The sequence below is a fragment of the Rattus norvegicus genome, chromosome 2 (genome assembly GCF_021556685.1).
Source record: "Rattus norvegicus strain SHRSP/BbbUtx chromosome 2, alternate assembly SHRSP_T2T, whole genome shotgun sequence".
In the NCBI taxonomy this organism is placed as follows: domain Eukaryota; kingdom Metazoa; phylum Chordata; class Mammalia; order Rodentia; family Muridae; genus Rattus; species Rattus norvegicus.
This window is the reverse complement of record NC_141535.1, coordinates 48,588,321-48,594,844: the sequence shown is the minus strand read 5'-3', so window position 1 is coordinate 48,594,844 and position 6,524 is coordinate 48,588,321. Positions and strand designations below refer to the sequence as shown.

The 6,524-nt window shown below is 42.8% G+C and overlaps 1 pseudogene; it reads left to right on the top strand.

Moving 5' to 3' along the window:
* The first annotated feature begins 1,554 nt into the window (after window positions 1–1,554).
* Mfap1a-ps1 (microfibrillar-associated protein 1A, pseudogene 1) lies at window positions 1,555–2,841 on the top strand (annotated as a pseudogene).
* The last annotated feature ends 3,683 nt before the right edge of the window (window positions 2,842–6,524 follow it).

Genomic DNA, 6,524 nt, shown 5'->3' with positions numbered 1-6,524 from the left:
GGTCTATTTATTTCCACTGTCCTCTTTGCATTGAGCTCAATGCAAAGGCCAAATGCCGCCATCATACCAACCTGAGTTCTATGACACAGTGTGTGCAATTTATAATTTACCAACTTGTCTAACAGTGAGTACACGCACATGTGCTAAAACACAGCGTGCTAATCTTCTAGTATTAATGCTGCTTATCTTTGACAGCTGTTACTTACCTCGAGTTTACCAACATGACAAAACCCAGGCAAGCAGATAAATGCACAGTATTTCCTGCTTCTTGTAAATTGCCTATGAACGCAAACAGAGCCCGTTTCTGTTTAAGGCACAGCTCAGTTGTATTTCTCCTCAAATTACAGGATTCAAAATTTATCAGGGCTTACATAATTCCAAATGCTTCTTTAATGATGTAGCAACGAAACAGGTTAAGGCTAAATTTAATATAAATGAGTCAGACTTCCCAAATAATTGCTAAAACAAGAAAGCACTGTGCTCAAACAGAAGCAAAAGCCCTTTAAAATGCATGCCAAGTTTAAACTTTGGGTTGGTCAAACTATTAGAACAGTTGTTCCATTGTGAGACTTCTGCGTTTTATCATAAAACACCATGGTTAGCAGTTATTCTGCATTCTAGGTATCCTATGACATCTCATATCCATTATTTAAGCATTGAATGATGAATGCCTATGAGTCTCTAGAGTGATCTACTAAACAAGACCCTGGGTATTAGAAAATGTAAATCATTGAAATGAGGAGAAATCACTTTTGTAAGTTAACTTGATGAAGTAAAACTATTTCAGTCTCAAAAAAAATACTCTTTGGAACCTATTTCCTAATTCTTACCTATTGCTTGAACATGAACTTTAATTGTAGGGCTTGGGGGAAACAATTGACCATGGACAGCGGGTTCCCATGCTGAGAATACCCTAGCCCCTCCACCACTCCAACTGAATGTGGTATTTCAAGAGACCTCTGCCAGACTCCAGCTAAGCTGCACTATTTATTCTCTTTTTTAAATGTTTTATTGATTGTTTTATTTATTTACATTTCAAATGTTATCCCCCTTCCCGGTTTGCCCTCCAAAAACCCCATATCCCACCCCCTTCCCCCAGCTTCTATGAGGGTGTTCCCCTACCCATCCACCCACTGAATGGAGTTGAGACTGTAAAATTTGTACTTACCCAAGTAGAATATATATTACAAAGTCAAGGTTTGGAAAACCAGTGGTTTAGGATCCCTTCCCAACAACCACTACACCTACCTCTCCCTGTTGGACATTCTGAAAGAACACAGAAAAATTCTGCTCTTTTTGAGGATATTAGTTGTTAACAATCAGGCACATCCATGGGCAGCTAAAAGTGACTCTACAGCTATCAGGCATCTTTACAGCCAGCTTTTGAGGGACCCAGCAACTCATCTCTAGTTGTCCAAGAATGACATCGTTGATGCATTGAAAGCCCCCTTTGCGCATGTGCCACAGCCCCAATAAAAGAGGGGATATTCTGTTTCTTGCTGTTTGTTGTTGGGATTCAGTCCACTTTGGGGAGTTTCCACAGCAGCCCTCACCATGTGGGTCCCAAGCGCACTCATGAAGCAGCCACACATGAAGTCTACATCCGAGGTCATCCCAGTTCGCAATTAGAAAGGTGAGATTTCAGTGGAAAAAGTGAAACCTTATGTGTGCGGAAAGAGACAAGATTATGCCCCTATGGAGTCCTCAGATGAAGAGGATGAAGAATTTCAGTTCATTTAAAAAGCTAAGGAACAAGAAGCAGACCCTGAGGAACAGGAAGAGGATTCATCCAGTGACCCACCCCAACCCCCACCCCGGCTTTGGCGTTTATAGAACCGCATTAGTGAAGATGTGGAAGAGAGAGTGGTTCGACACAGAAAAATTGTGGGACCTGAAGTAGTAGGAGAAAGTGACTCATAAGTGGCCTGTGGAACGAGAAGATTGCAATGAGGAAGAGGAGGAAGAAATTGACGATGAAGAAATAGAGCGGCGCCATGGCATGATGCGGCAGCAAGCACAGGAGAGGAAAAATGAAGAGATGGAGGTCATGGAGGCGGAAGATGAAGGGTGCGCTGGGGAGGAGTCCGAGTCAGAGTCTGAGTCTGAGAAGTACACAGACAGTGAAGACGAAATGGTGCCTCGACTTAAGCCTGTCTTCATTCGAAAGGAGATTCGGGTGACAGTTCAAGAACGAGAAGCTGAACCATTGAAACAAAGAACTAGAACAGGAAGCAAAACTCATGGCTGAGGAGAGGCACAAGTACACACTCACGGTTGTAGAAGAAGAGACCAAGAAAGAGCTAGAGGAGAACCCTTGCTGCCCTGGATGCACTCAATACCGATGATAAAAATTATGACGCATGGAAAGTCCGAGAGCTCAAAAGAATCAAGCAGAACAGAGAACACTAAGGAGCGCTTGAAAAGGAGAAAGCAGAAATTGACTGAAACCTGACTGAGGAAGAAAGGCGGGCTGAAGTTCAAGCAAATGGCAAAGTCATTATCAACAAAGCTGTTAATGACAAGTACAAGTTTTCACAAAAGTATTACCACCGAGGTGCCTTCTTCACGGATGAGGATGAAGAAGTCTACAAGAGAGATTTTAGTCCACCTGCTCTTGAGGACCATTTCAACAAAACCATTCTTCCAAAAGTCATGCAGATCAGGAATTTTGGATGATCTGGTCGCACCAAGTACACCCACCTTGTAGATCAAGAGACCACTTCCTTTGACTCTGCTTGGAGCCAAGACAGTGTCCAGAACACAAAATTCTTTAAACAAAAGGCAGCAGGGGTGGGAGATGTATTTGAGAGACCATCTGCCAAGAAGAGGAAAACCAACTAGGCTTCAACTACTTTTTCCAACTGTGGGACACAGGGGATCTGGCCTCAGTTCTCTTGAGCCATTATTTACATAGTTCTTGTATAGAGCTTTCCAGATTTGCAGCCATAACTTGTGTTTGATGGTGCTGTAGTGGCTATTCCTGGTTGTCAACATGACTATATCTGGAATGAGCTACAATCCAGAATTGGAAGGCTCACCTGTGATCCTGATCTTGAGGCTAGGAGATACAAGTTTCTGACCTGGATCTTGGCATGGTGATCTTGAGGCAAAGTGGCTATGAATCCCAGGAGTCTAGGCAAGGAGATCTCTGAGTTCAAGGTCATCTGGGACAAAGCAAGAGATCCAGGCGTGGTTGTACACAACTTTACTCTGAGCCACACCTTCTGCTGGAGACCTATGCAAGGACGTTGGAAGAAGGAAGACACTCTCTTGCCTGCCTTTCTTGTGGGACTGAGCCACTGCTAGATCCTTGGACTTCCTTTCACAGCTGCTGCTGACCATCGTTGGGGAGTTGGGCTACAGACAGCAAGTCATCACCAAATTCTCTTAGTATACAGAGACTACCCATAAGTTCTGTGACTCTAGAGAACCCTGACTAATACAGGTGCTTTGTAAGAGGTTTGGACTCATGCTGAGAAACTCACAGAAAAGCACAAACCAGGTAGGATTAAAGGTTTCCCACTTAAAACTATTTCTGAGAAACCTTAGGTTTCTCTACCATGGCTTCCCACATTGACTTGGGACTATTCTGAGTTTGTTTTCCCAGCCTAGATCAGATACCTGGGCATGTGAGTGGATGGTACCTTACTTCTTCCTTAGAGTTAGGAGTAGGCTATCAGGAAATCCAAACTCAGTCCGACTTGTTTTTGCATTTGGGGTGTTGAATCTACTTTTCTAAATAACTGTACTTTTTGATCTGTTTTTTTTTTAAAGTCATGGTCTCCCTTCCCTACTTTCGCTTCTTCTCTCCCAGAGGCTGCCTCTGTATCTCCATCCCCAGTAAAGCTAACATGAGACCTGTTGTGAAGTGTATTTTTTGTTGGGACCCACCACCACCCAGCCCTATCATTAGTATTAAAACCATGGAAGATGGATTAAAAAGAGATGGAAAACAAAAGGAAGAAATCAGAAAAGGCAGACCCAAGTAGTTATGCTTTTCAAGGTCATGTGTGCACCACAAGAGGAAATATGAGCAAACCCAGTAACTGCAGAGACCAAAGCCAGCACCAGATCGTCAGGGACAATGACATCCCTCATGTCACCTTATCTCCTAGCATGAAAAGAAACAGAAGCAAAGGCCAGGGTCTCTCCACAATTAGCAACCAGAAAGCCAGCTCTGAAAGAAAAAAGACACACTGCTTGTAGGAACTTGTTTAGAATGATGGCAATTCAGATAGGAAAGTCACTGAAAAATGAACTCTTAATAGATACTTTAAAAATAGAGGCTGAGGAGAAAGAGGGACATGGGAGAGCGAGGTAATCGTATTTCAATTAAAATGTGTAAAAACATAATAATAATTACATTTAATCCCCATAGATAAATAGAGAAAAGGGGAGCAGGTCTAGAATCCAAAGCAACAGCAAACAGTAATATTCATCCATCAGATGAACAAAGACTTGAAATTATTGGTATGAAGTAATGCTTAACAAAAAAGAAGAGTGGAAACTCTATCTCTCACTGTAAAGTGATATAAACTGCCAGCAGGAAAACCGTGTCTCCAGACAATGAGCCATAATTAATCTTAACCCGGAATCTCAGACTCCCACCAACAGGAGCCAAGAGGCAGCTTCCTGTGGAAGGACACTTGCCTTAGTTACTCTTGTGGTGAAACAGAGAACAAAAGCAGTGAGGGCAGAAACAGGGCAGACTCCTGGAAGCAGGAGCTGAAGCAGAGGCTATGGAGGGGCTGCTTATTGGCTTGCTCAGCCTGCTTTCTTATGGAACCCAGAACACCAGTCCAGGGATGGCCCCACCCACAATAAGCTGGCCCCTCCCACATCAATCGCCAATTTTTAAAATGTCCTACAAGCTTGTCTGCAGCCTAATCTTATGGAGGCATTTTCTCAGGTGAGGATCCCTCATCTCCAATGACCCTAGCTTGTGTCTATTAGACAACAACAACAGCAGCAGCAGCAGCAGCAGCAATATAATAATAGTAATATAGCAATATTACTAATATAGCAATAATAATAGTCAGCACATATACCTCCACAGGAAGACTGTCATTTTTCCAGCTCATAGTTCCTTATAGAGTTACAGACGTTCACTTGACGGCTCCCCTCCACCATCAAGATAATCAAGGTCACACAGTTTCTCTGAATCTCTGTTGAAAGAATGAGCTGGGAGTACCACTCATTGCAGCCCTCTAACTCAGGAAGTGTCAGCTGAGGCACTTACTGGGTGGTCTAATTTCAGGATCCCTCACAAGGAGAACCATCTGAGAAGAGACGAAATGAAGCATGTCTTTGATTATAGAACAGCCAGCCTCTGGGACACCTCATGAGACACCTCGTTTGAAGCTGCTCTAGCCGCCATAGGCAGGCGTTTCTCTTCCTTAAACGGGAGCTATTCCACCTTAAGCAAGAACAATTCCACCTGGGCAGGTTATTCCCCAAATTAGACAAGTACTATTCGGCTTGATCACAGTGACCGCCACACATTTTCCTCTGTTCCCTATAGGTCAGAGTAAGCCCGAGCCAACCTACTACCACATTCGGGTAAAAGAGACTGTTTAAAGGATTTTCAACTTTGCTAAACCCTGAAATGTTCATCAGTTCACCAGAGTGCTAACCACCTCGGTTCAAAGGAACACTGCTTTGAAAGCCATTTCCTTTTATTTTTGAGTCTATGAACACAGTCCAGGCAAGTCCGTGTTTATGCATGATGTTTTCACTGAGAAATACATGCTGCTTGTCTCAGTCGCCAGACGGGTTGGAGGTGCATTGACTGGCTTGTCTGAATGGCATTTTCAGAGATAGCTTCTAAAAATTATCCAAATAACTGAGCGCAAATGTTAAAACTGAGTGAACCAAATGACACTCCCCTTTCTACATTGCCTTACTGTTCTGCACTCCAGACTTGCTAGTAAACCCTCCTAGAGGGAGGGGGATCTTTGCCCAGAAACCGGGAAAGGGAATAACACTCGAAATGTATATAAGAAATACTCAAGTTAATAAAAAAAAAAAAAACCCTCCTAGAACACAGGGGATTCTTTGCAAGGGCTATCCTATGTGGAAACCTCATTCCACTCTTGGCTGCTGATCAAACTGCACCTTACAGAAGTCTTGCTCTATTAGGTTAATGAAACTTGAAACTCAAAGGTCTTTTTCAAAATACAACTCTGGAAGTTGCTTGGCACCACTGATAAACCATGATGTTTGGTCTCAGATTAACCTACCATTTTAGGGATCAAAAATAAATCTATGGGGGTTGATGAGACAGTTCAATGGGTATGATGCTTTCCTATAGTTAAAAAAAAACCCTACATGTTGTTGAAAGGAATAGTGAAAAGTGACTTCTTTACTAGTCCAATCTTCAAACCCTTCAGAGACCTGAGAAGGATATATGATAATCTAAACAGAATATGTATCAATTAAAATGACAGACTTACACATTACCTAGAGAGTCACCCTACTAGGTTCCTACATACGCACCTCAGCTGTTTGTTCTAGGGTCTGACACC